Source organism: Hemicordylus capensis, chromosome 15 (genome assembly GCF_027244095.1).
Source record: "Hemicordylus capensis ecotype Gifberg chromosome 15, rHemCap1.1.pri, whole genome shotgun sequence".
Lineage (NCBI taxonomy): Eukaryota > Metazoa > Chordata > Lepidosauria > Squamata > Cordylidae > Hemicordylus > Hemicordylus capensis.
In genome coordinates, this window is record NC_069671.1 from 17751275 (window position 1) to 17762665 (window position 11391).

The window sequence follows — 11391 nt, forward strand, 5'->3', positions numbered from 1 at the left end:
TGCATGGACTGAGTGTTGGGAAAGATCCCTCTCTGAAGCTACCCTGAAGAGCGGCTGAAAGGCAGTGGAGACCGTACTGAGTCAGGTGGACCAATGGTCTCATTCTGTATAAGGCAGCTTCATAGGTTCCTACATCCCCTTTTTACATCTGGCCAGCTTGGCTGTCGGAAATCCTGCAAGATGTTGGATTCCCAGTTCTGAAGCGAAGGCTCCTTGAGCCATTTGCACTGGGCTTCTTCAGGATCCCCTGACTACACCGTTTCTAGAATGAAGACCTGAGCCCAATTAAGCCTCATTTATGAACTGTGAAAGAAAACCATCAGCTCTTTTATTAATGTGCTGTGAAAGCGATGTTGAGCCCTGGTGAGCATCCTACGCCAGGCGAGGCATCAGCCTGCACACAAAAGCCCGGGCAGTCACTGATGTTGCCATTCCTGGCTGGGTTCTCCCTCAGTGCGGAAGCCAGCTGCTCTCCCCATTCTCTTCTTTCTCCTTTGCAGCTTTCCGCATGGCTCGTGCTTGCAGCACATTCAGCAAAACTGTTTCTGCGGAGCGTAAAATGTCAGTCAGAAGGGACTCTTTAAAGAAGTCGTGGGGAGCAAAAACATCAGCCTCTCCAGTTAACTTTGAACTTAAACTCCAACTCAGTTTCCTCCTAAGTGCAGAAGGAACCTTTCTGTTCTCTCCTCTCCTGCCAAGTCCCCTCTTATTGGTCTCCGGTTCAGCCTCGTTCCTAATGGTCCAGAGAGGGCTTACAGCCAACAAAGACTTTCTTCCTAGGCAGCATGCCTAACAAATCACCCACATATCCCCATCCTCCTTGTCGATCAAGGTTGCCTAAAGGAATCTCCCCGGCTTCTGCTACTGTTCAAAGGTTTTCCATCTTGCAGTTTGTCACACACCCTCAGTCACACCTAATGCATCAGCAAACACACAACCTCTTAAAACAGTTAAGAACCAGAAAAGGTGGTCATCATGGGCATAATTAGACTGGGGCAGGGAACAGGTGCAGGCGGAGAGAGAGGGGTTCAGCCCCCCCTATATATATATACACACACACGCTACCATTTCTCTGAAGCTCAAGAGGAAGAGGAAGTGTGCTTATTTATTTATTTATTTATTTATTTATTCATTCATTCATTCATTCATTCATTTATTTAACATATTTTAATACCGCCCAAAACTTAAGGCTCTGGGCAGTTTACACCAAGATAAAAACAAAAGTAAAACATTCATTAAAAACAAAAACAAGAAATTTAAAACACAACAATTGATTAAAAAAAAATATTCTAAAAACAACAACTTTCCAATAACTTTCTTCTGTTTGTAATTTTGTTATGACTGTCCTTAACCCCAAGCAATTGTTTTGAAGTGGCCCATGGAAATGTAAGTGAGAACGGCAGAGAGGAGGGGGAATTGTCCATGCGGGCTTCCTTCTGGCATGAAGGACAGTCCACATGGCCAGTCATGGAGGGAGGGAGGGAGGAGCTTCCTCCTCAACTATGGCGAACACAGCCTGCAGTTCCAAATTCGGACAACACGCAGGGTGTGTGGAACCTCAGGTTGTGGAGACGAAACTCACTACAACCTGAGAGTTACAATGTCACAAACTGGAGCTACAATGTTTAAATCAAGGGTGGGGCGCCACGCAGAACCGGAGTAGCAAGCATTCAGATGACACGGTGAGGAAACCTCTGCCCCCTAAAACTCTGGTTCCGCGTTACCTGCGGAATATAGTGAATGCGGCTATAGTCTCACATCCAAAAGCCAACCAAGGCAGACCCTGCTTAGCAAAGTGGACAATTCATGCTTACTGTCACAAAACCAGGGTAGGCCTCCTCCAGGATAGAGATGACTGTTTCTCTAAGTTCGTGATTGCTTGTGAAATGGCTTTGGATGGCTAGTGTCTATTTTAAGCTTCTGAAATTTCAGGTCAGGGCTGGAGATGAAATTAATGATTGACATCCAGAGTGGTGTGCTAGGAAAATGCACCCACGGACAGAGAACTTTCTCACCACTGCTGTGGACATGCAGCCTAGGGGCAGCAGGAAGGAGTGAATTTGGATGGTTTGCACTACCTCTGGAAGTGAGTTGTGTCACCTGAAAAGATGTCCCTGAGGACTGCCTGATCCACAGGGACATGTTTTTTGGGTGACACAGGGCCCTTCTGGAGGCAGCCTGGAACAGAAATCCACTCGCACCTCTGGCATGCATTGGGATGGTGTTCAGAAACTGGCTTCTGAAATTTCAGGAAGTGGCCCATACACTTTCAGACATCACTTTGCAGCCACAAAGCTAGAAGCCTGCAAAAAGGAAGTAAGGCAGGAAGGGCCATTATTGCCTTCTCTGCTTCCACAGAGTTGTGGCATAAGCAAATCCCTGGAAGGGTCGGACTACTAGAAGATCTCCACAGTTTCTTCCAGCTCTAAAAATTGACGAGTCTATGAGTGGTTAGGCATGTCCCTAGAACCCTTGGAAATCACAGCTTTGTGAGAGCATGTGCCCTGCAAGAGAGCCCTATCCCCTGCTGGAACTGCAGTATAGGGGGTCCCTTGATGGAGCTAGAGTAGATTAAAATTGGTTTGCCTTGCTGGTGTAGACAGACAGGCATCAGGTCCGGGGCAGCCTCAGGCACTGGTATAACTTGGCTTGGGAGATGAGCCACTGAGCTGAACAAATCATGCAGGCAGACAGTTGGGCTGCAGGAGGCCATAAATCTGTGGATGTCGAAACGCCTTGCCTTGTCCAAGGATGGGCAGAGCTGTGTACAGAGAGATCATTATCCCGTGGAGAAAGGTGTTCCTTGTCTTCTGAGCTGAAAGGCACAGGGTGTCCCCTTCTCAGCTATGATTTGTTACGTGAAACATGGGCAAACACATGGAGTAGGAGAGGGAACTGTGTCAGGCGCTTTTGAATGGTGGTGAACGCTAATGGAAACGCTGGCCTCTCCGGGTCTAGATTTGTAGCAATCTTCCACTTTGCCAGACCAAGACACACCTAGTTTAAGCTCTCCATGGCCTAAGGCCAACAGCCCTGATGGATCCACATTTTCAGCTTGCTGTTCCTCCAAGGAGCTCAGGAAGAACATATGGCTCCCACTCCTTTAATCTTCACAACAACCCTGCGAGGCCGAGTGACAATGACTGGCCCATGGTTACCTAAGAAGAAGAAGAAGAAGAAGAAGAAGAACAACAACAACAACAACAACTCCTGCCTGTGGGCTTCCAGTGGCATCTGGTGGGCCACTGTGCAAAACAGTATGCTGGACTAGATGGGCCTCCTTGGGCCTGATCCAGCAGGGCTCTTCTGATGTTCTAACAACAACAACAACAACAATTTATATACCGCTTTTCAACCAATGTTTCCAAAGTGGTTTACGTAGAGAAACAACAAATAAATAAATAAGATGGACCCCTATCCCCAAAGGGTTCACAATCTAAAAAGAAACGTAAGATAGACGCCAGCAGCAGTCACTGGAATGGTACTGTGCTGGGGGTGGAGAGGGCCAGATACTCTCCCCCTGATAAATAAAGAGAATTGCCATGTTAAAAAGGTGTCTCTTTGCCCAGCTCGCAGGAGTTAAAATAAAGCTCAGCATGAACTCATAGGAGGAGAGCTGGTCTTGTGGTAGCATGGATTGCTAAGCAGGGTCCACCCTGGTTTGCATTTGAATGGGAGACTCCATTCAAATGTGAGCCCTGTAAGATCTTCCCCTTAGGGGATGAGGCAGTTCTGGGAAGAGCACCTGCCGACTTGCACGCGGAAGGTTCCAAGTCCCCTCTCTGGCATCTCCAAGATAGGGCCAAGAGAGACTCCTGCCGACAACCTTGGAGAAGCTGCTGCCATTCTGGGTAGACAGTCCTTAGCTTGATGGACCAAGGGTCTGATATGGTAGAAGGCAGCTTCCTATGTGGACCCTGAGAGCATCTTCTGCAACAAATCTGCTAGTATTTAACATGCCACAAAAGCCATGTTTTGTCTTAGGAGTGTGAAGGAAAAGCCAGTTTTAGACCCTAAGAAATTCTCAGTGTTGATGATCCCGATGTTCATTTCACTTAAGTTTCCTGCTTGGATGACACAGCATCACCCTACACCTCTGCAGAAACTCTGCTTTCTCTCACACGCTATTGGTGCATGGTGTTGGGTGGAGTTCCTTATTTATTGCCCCGAGTTTGGGGTGACTGCATGAATCAGAAACAGTGGAACTGTCTGTGAACCAGGGAGGCCTTCAGAAACAACACATCACCCCACCCTCGTGCCATTTGTTCACGCAAATAATTTATTAGCTCTTCTTTCTGGGACTCCTTTTCCAGAGTGCCATGCAAACCTTTTCTCCCCTGAAATAGTTTGGGTGGGCCTCAGCAACACCCATGGGTGCAGTTGAAGGCCGGTTTATGTAATCCTTTGGAGAGCATTGCTGTACAGTACACAGGGTGGACAGAGACTGCTGGCTGGTGATACAAACTTCTGTCCTTGCCCATGTCCCTGACCGAAGACATGCTTATAGTTTCATATCTACGACTACAACGATGTATATATCACTCTTCAACCAAAGCTGAAGAGTGACGGGTTTTCCCCATTGCTACCCCGAGGCTTTGGACCACGGTCCCTGCTGAAATAAGAGCCTCCCCATCTCTTCCAACTTTTTAAATAGGCAGACAAGACACATTTGTTCACCCAATCTGGAGAGGCCATTAGCAGTCATGTCCAGTTGGCAGGCTTCCTGGAGGCCACTGACCGGCCACTCTCAGAAACAGGAGGCCAGGCTAGATACTAGCAACAGCCATGGGAGGGACACTGTGCGGGGGTTGGATAGTTATTTATTTATTTATTTATTTATTTATTTATTTATTCATTCATTCATTCATTCATTCATTCATTCATTCATTCATTCAATCAATTTCTATCCCGCCCTTCCAAAAATGGCTCAGGGTGCTCTACACTGAGAAATAACAAATAAATGAGCTATGGCTTCCTATCCCCAAAGGGCTCACCATCTAAACAGAAAGATCAGATAGACTCCAGCGACAGTCACTGGAGGTGCTGTGCTGGGGGTGGAGAGGGCCAGTTACTCTCCCCCTGCTCAATAAAGAGAATCGCCACGTTGAAAAAGGTGCCTCTCTGCCCAGTTAGCAGGAATAGGGCTGACCTACAGAACTGTTGTTATGCAAACTGTAAATTGGTAATGTTGACGTGCCCTATCTCAGCAAAATGCTATCCACCCCCAATCAATTCAGTGGCAGACACTTCATCCTATTTACTGTAAAGGGTCTATTTTAAGCTGCTGGAGTCTCTGCCAGAGGTCCGTGCCGAAGGAACGGAGGCCCACATGCCCAAACGGCTGTGCAAAAGCCGTGGCTTCTCAGCGTAGAGAAGGCTGCTGATGCGGTTTCACGTTAATCCCTTCCCATCACATAAACATGTTTTGTGTGGGTGCGTGTGTTTGTGGTTAGAAATGCAGTTTAGAAAAAATCTCTCTAATTAGCCAGTTGTCTTTAACCACTCGTTCAGAAACATAATTGGACTGTCACGTAAATACCCAATTGAGGGATCATGAGAGCGGGTTTTATTGATGGATGGGGCTCTCCGTCCCCATCTCTCTTAGCATGCTTGCGAGGAACCGGGGCAGACAGTTGTAGGCAAAGGGAGTGTCTATCAGCCCCACACTTCAGAGGCCGGCCCCAGTGAGTTGTGCTGGTCTGTCAGGTTCATACAGAACTGCCAAACCTCCTAGGGATTTTTTTAAAAAAATGAAAAGCTTTTATTTGCATAGCATGACCACTAATAATACATAGCATTTGTATAGCACTCTTATTTGAGTGTGCAACCATCTTGATGTGGATCTGTACAACAGTCGTGTAAGGTAGGCCATTATTTCTTCTCATATTGCAGCTGGGCAGGTGAGTGGCTTCCCCGTGGCAGCTGTGGGGAACCTGTGGGGAAGCATCACATGCTATGGGGAAGCAGCAAGTGGTGGGGGCCAGCCCCCTTTCAAACCAACCCTTGCAAGCTTTGAAAATGGCACAGGGGTGAGCTGTGGAGGTTGCCTGCAATCTCTTCTTCTCCTCTCCTCACGCTTGCAAGCTTTATGAGGAGTTTGAGGATAGGCACTCCTTTCCAAGTTTGCAAGGGTGAGATTGGCCCCAAAGAGCTGTTCTGATGGTGGCAGGATCTCCCTACCCTGCTGGTACTCCAGAAATCTGCCACCTGAGGCTAGTGTCTCACTTTGCCTCATAGAAGGGTTGCCTCTGGTGGCTTTTCCAAAGGCCATCTAGCAAGCTACTTGCAGAAGCAAAATCTGAACCAGGGTCCTTGTACAAGGGTCCTCATGCAAGATTTGAACCAGGGTCCTCGTGCAAGATATGAACCAGGGTCCTCATGCAAGATATGAACCAGGGTCCTCGTGCAAGATATGAACCAGGGTCCTCATGCAAGATATGAACCAGGGTCCTCGTGCAAGATTTGAACCAGGGTCCTCATGCATGCCCCCTTTCTTAATTGCATGGGCCGGTTTGTATTGTCCGATCAGCCCTACGATGGGCTGAATATAGATACCTGTTCTCCCCCTGTAAAACATGACCCCTATTAAAAAAAATGCCCCTTTGCCCAGTTAGCAAGGGATTTGACTTGCCCCACACCACCTATTCCACTGAGCTAAGGCCCCCTCTCGTAATATGGGTTACATAGGAAGCTACCTTGTACTGAGTGGGACCATTGGCCCGTCTCCCTCCACATTGCCTGCCCGGACCGGCAGCAGCAGCAGCTGCCCTCCAAGGCTTCCACGCAGGAGTCTTTCCCAGCCCTACCAGGCAGTGGGGACCTGGGGACCTTCTGCATGCAGAGCAGGTGCTCTGCCACCGGGCTACGGCCCTTGGGACGGCTGGCCCCTTCTCAGGCCGACGTCATGGGAACCAGAGAAGGCTGCTGTTCAGCCTGGGAGGGAGGGATGGCGTGTTGGTTTAGCCCCGAAACACTTAGCCCCCTCGTCTCCCATCAGCACCACTTCTCAACAAAGCTTTTCTATAAAGCGCAAGGGCCCATAAATAACTGGCAAGTCTGGAAATAAATACAGCTGGAAGCCGACAAAGGCCGGTGATGAATGATGTTTATTTAATTTCTCGCGTGTGGTCCATTATGGAGGCAATCATGGGGCTTACTCCGCGCTTTCATGTCTGGGATCCTCCTTTCCACAGACCGAGAGTGGCCTCTCCCCTGTAAAACTGAGGAGGAAAGGGGTGAGCTGGGGATCAGGTGGGAGGGAGGCATCCTCCAGCATGCAGAGCTTTGACCCTGGATGGCTGGTCTGCAGCTCAGATGGCACCAATGTGGGGGTGAAATTCAGACTCAACACAAACAGGCTTCCTATTGTTGGCTCTGTGGTACTCACCAGAGCATAGGCCCTCCCAAAGATGGTGCGGGAGGCTCCACACGTTAGAGATGTGGATGAAACAAATGTTTTTGATTGATTTCGAACTCCCATTGTCATTCCATCCATATACCTTTACAAAGAATAAGAAAACGGGTCTCTGCCCCAAGGAGCTCACATTCCAAAATAAGCCAAAGGGAAGCAACAAAGAGGAAGGAGAGAGAAGCAGCAGCACAGATAATCTGGGGAAGACCATGCATTTCATTTACTTGTGCTTGGCCAAAGGCTTCACTGAAAGTGCCTCTTAATTTACCGTTGACGTAACTGAAACTTCAGCATGTGAACTGTGCCAGCGATTTGGGTGACTATTTTATTTAATTACTGTATTTATTAGTGGCTTTTGGGTTGAACATACTCAAGGTGGAGTACAAAAGAACACAAATTGCAAAAGATGCAATAAAAAGCAATTAAAATAGCAACCCAACCCCATAAAAACCACAGTCTAAAATTAAATCTCAATAAAAACAAAAACCCAGCAGAAAGATTCTATGAGAGCAATCCAGTGAAAGTTAAGCCTTTTAAATGTTCCATGGATTTCAGTGGGAGAGAGCAAATGCACCTGTTTAACCTTCCCGCTTAAATCAGTCGGATTTATCTTGGCTGGATATAAAATCCCTACAGCTGTGCATTAAGCATGTGGAAAGAAGAGCTTCCAATAAAGGAAAGTCTTTGACTGCTGATGAAAATTAAACAAAGAAGAGGCCGGGAGGATCTCTGCTGGGAGTGCATTCCATAGAATGGGTGCCACATCAGAGAAGACCCCGCTCCTGGTTCATACAGATTTTATCTAGCTAACCATGGGTACACAGAAAAAGGTCCCCCCAACAGATCTCAAGTGTGTGGGAGAAACATAGGTATTCCTTCAGATAGGACTAGGACCTTTATGGTTTTAAAGGTAAGCACCGGAGAAAGATACTCTCAATGAGTATTAACCACATGCAGAACAAAGGAATCTAGGCTTCTCCCTGATCTTGTCCTTCAAAGCCTATTGGGAGGGTGCCTGTTTTATTATTACCAATAATATTGATGATACTAGCATCAATATTGTAAGCTGCCCAGGGATGTATATTTTGGGCAGTATAAAAATATGTTAAATAAATAAAGTATCTTCATAAATATTAGTGCTGAGTACTAAAACATAACTGAACTGTGTTGTTGTTGTTGTTATTGTTATTATTAATTCGATTTCTATACCGCCCTTCCAAAAATGGCTCAGGGCAGTTTACAAAGAGAAATAACAAACAAATACGATGGCTCTTTTCTAAAGCAGACAATGGCATCCATTCCATGCAGCCGGCTGCACATGCACAAGGCACTCACCAGCACATGGATGCTCACAAAAAAAAAGCAGGGGAGTCTCTAAGCTTTTGCTATTAATGCTAAAGCGATGACTAATACTACTGATATGAATTACTAGGGCTGTGTAGTTGTGTTGATCCAAAAGGCATGTTGGACCGGATGTGCCCTCTGTTGGGCATTATCAGAATGAGTTCCGCAGTGAAATTATTGGAATGAGTTCGGCAGTGACAAAATTCCCTCCTGCCATTGTGGAAATCTGTTGGAGTTCCAACATACCCCACCAGTGCCATAGCTGGCAACATGCTTGACTTTCATCACGGCTTGGTGGAGGAGAGGTTTCCAGGGGCTGCATGCTAGAAATCTGGGGGACAGGGCAATCCCACGGCAGACCCTCTGACTCTGTAGGTCCCCCATCTGAGGTTGTCCCCCTCTCCTGATTTCCAACAGGCAGGTCCCTGAAAACCACCAACAGAAGTTAGGAAAAATGGTGGGAATCCTGACCCAATATGACAGACTGTCAGTTTCCAAAGGCCATATCAGTCCTCCTTCCAATTTCCATATCAGGCCCAGACAGATTGGATCAGATCCTACATTTTTTATTGTGCGCAAGTCTACTAAATACATCAAATTCCCCATGAATTTTGGTCCTTATTTATTGCGAGTTATTTATTTATCACATGTAATTTTTATTGTAAGTAAAACAGATGCAACCACCAAGTATATGTAGGTATTGTATTCAGAGGTGAGGCAATGATACTAAGAGTTTAAATGATGATAATTTTAAAGGCAGCAAACAGCAAGACCAATATTACTAGCAATCAGAAGAATGGCAAAGTCTAATCATACTTATAAAAACTACAAAAGCAATAACAAATACAGAAATCTCTAGCGGAGACATAAGAAGGAGCGTAAGCTCGTCTCATATAGCGTGCAGATTTCCAAATTTGGCAAATTTGTATACTCCCAACATCTCTCCCAACATCTCTCCCAGTTTCAAAATTCCATATTGCTAATAATCGGTGCAATATAGAACTTGGTTACATAAAAGTACTACTACCTGCCCTGATCCCATGGGGCTAGGAGAAGCATCTGAATGCATAAATAACAACAGAAAGGAAAGGTCAGATTGAATTGCAGATCGGCACAGAGGCCGAAACCCCTCCAATCTCTGTCTCTTCCTTTGGCAAGGAGTCTCCCAGCCCCACATTATCTCTATTAATACCAGCCACAAGGTCATTACTCAAGCACCGTGCCTTCCTCCAGCATAAATATTTATACAAGGCTGACCTGTGGCTGCTGCATTTTCCTTTTATTTGATTTCTGCCGCCTTTTGCGTCTGGCAGCTCATGTCGTCTTCTGGGCTGGCCGTCTGCGAGAGGAAACAGTGCCCTGCGTGTAAGTGAGGAGGGAAGGGGGAAGTGGACGTCAGGTTGGCGAAAGAGAACTTTGCGGGGCAGTCATAGGTGGGACACTGGAGGGCTGTTTCACATCACCCAGGAGAAACATGCGCCTGCGTCGAAAGTTGCCGTGCCTTCTACCGAATCAGCCCCATTGGTCCATCTGGCTCAGTGTTGTCCACAGTGGCGTACTTACCCCTGGACTTCGGGGCCGAAGTCCAGGGCCTCCACACCCCCTGGGGGCCCCCCAATCCTCTTAAGTCTGTCCTGGGTTGATTGCTGCTAGCACGCACTCTGCCAGGTAGCCAAATTTGATTATGACCTGTGCTGGGTGCTTTAGAGACAGAGGGGTGAGTAGGCCCTGGATATAGGAACATAGGAAGCTGCCATATACTGAGTCAGATGCTTGGTCCATCTAGCTCAGTGTTGCCAACCCAGACTGGCAGCGGCTTCTCCAAGGTTACAGGCAGGAGTCTCTCCCAGCCCTATCTTGGAGGTGCTGCTCCAGAGAAAGATCCAGGGGCCTACAGTAGATGCTCTTCCACTGAGCTACAGCCCTATCCCCTAGGGCAGGGTTTCTCAACGTGTGGGTCCCCAGATGTTATTGGACTTCAACTCCCATAATCCCCAGCCCCAGTGACCTTTGGTTTGGAATTATGGGAGTTGAAGTCCAATTACATCTGGGGACCCACACAGTGAGAAACTCTGCCCTAGGGGCATATCTTACAGCACTCACATGCAGTCTCCTCCTCAAATGCAAACCAAGGTGGACCCTGCCTAGCAAAGGGGACAATCCATGCTCACTGCCAGTATCAATCCTCCTATACAACACTCCTAATTCTGCATCATAAGAATCATCTCTTCCTGCTGTCTCTGTTACCATGGACAACCCCTATTTTTCTCTTCCTGGTAACGTCACTGATCCTATTTTGTCCCCCCCTCTTCCCCCCCCCTTTTGGCGCACTTTGTTAGTGTGAACTCCTTATTTTAAATGGCAGACATATAGCAGAGGGATGCTCCAGAGCAGCCTAACAGAACTTTCCTTCTAACTGCACTGGTTCACCAGGGAACTGGCCATTTTTTATACCCTCCCCTTCCCCAGGAGCTTTTCCAAACTGTGATTTAATGCTGCTTCGCTACACTTAGGCTGGGGGGCAGGGGAGCATTCATACATGGGGACGATTTGCAGCAGTGTCCGGACAGCAATGGATGGTGCCGTGCATACCGCCAATGGCATCGTTCAGCCGTTTTCCTGACCACTTGCAGTTC

General features: G+C 47.3%; 1 long non-coding RNA gene across 1 annotated transcript; it reads right to left on the reverse strand.

The window, feature by feature from the left end:
- Positions 1-314: 314 nt before the first annotated feature.
- LOC128337814 (uncharacterized) lies at positions 315-1874 on the reverse strand. The gene is made up of 2 exons (XR_008312442.1): positions 1815-1874; positions 315-545 (listed from the first exon to the last, which is right to left on the reverse strand). It is a non-coding gene; the product is annotated as an uncharacterized LOC128337814 (long non-coding RNA).
- Between the last annotated feature and the right edge of the window lie 9517 nt (positions 1875-11391).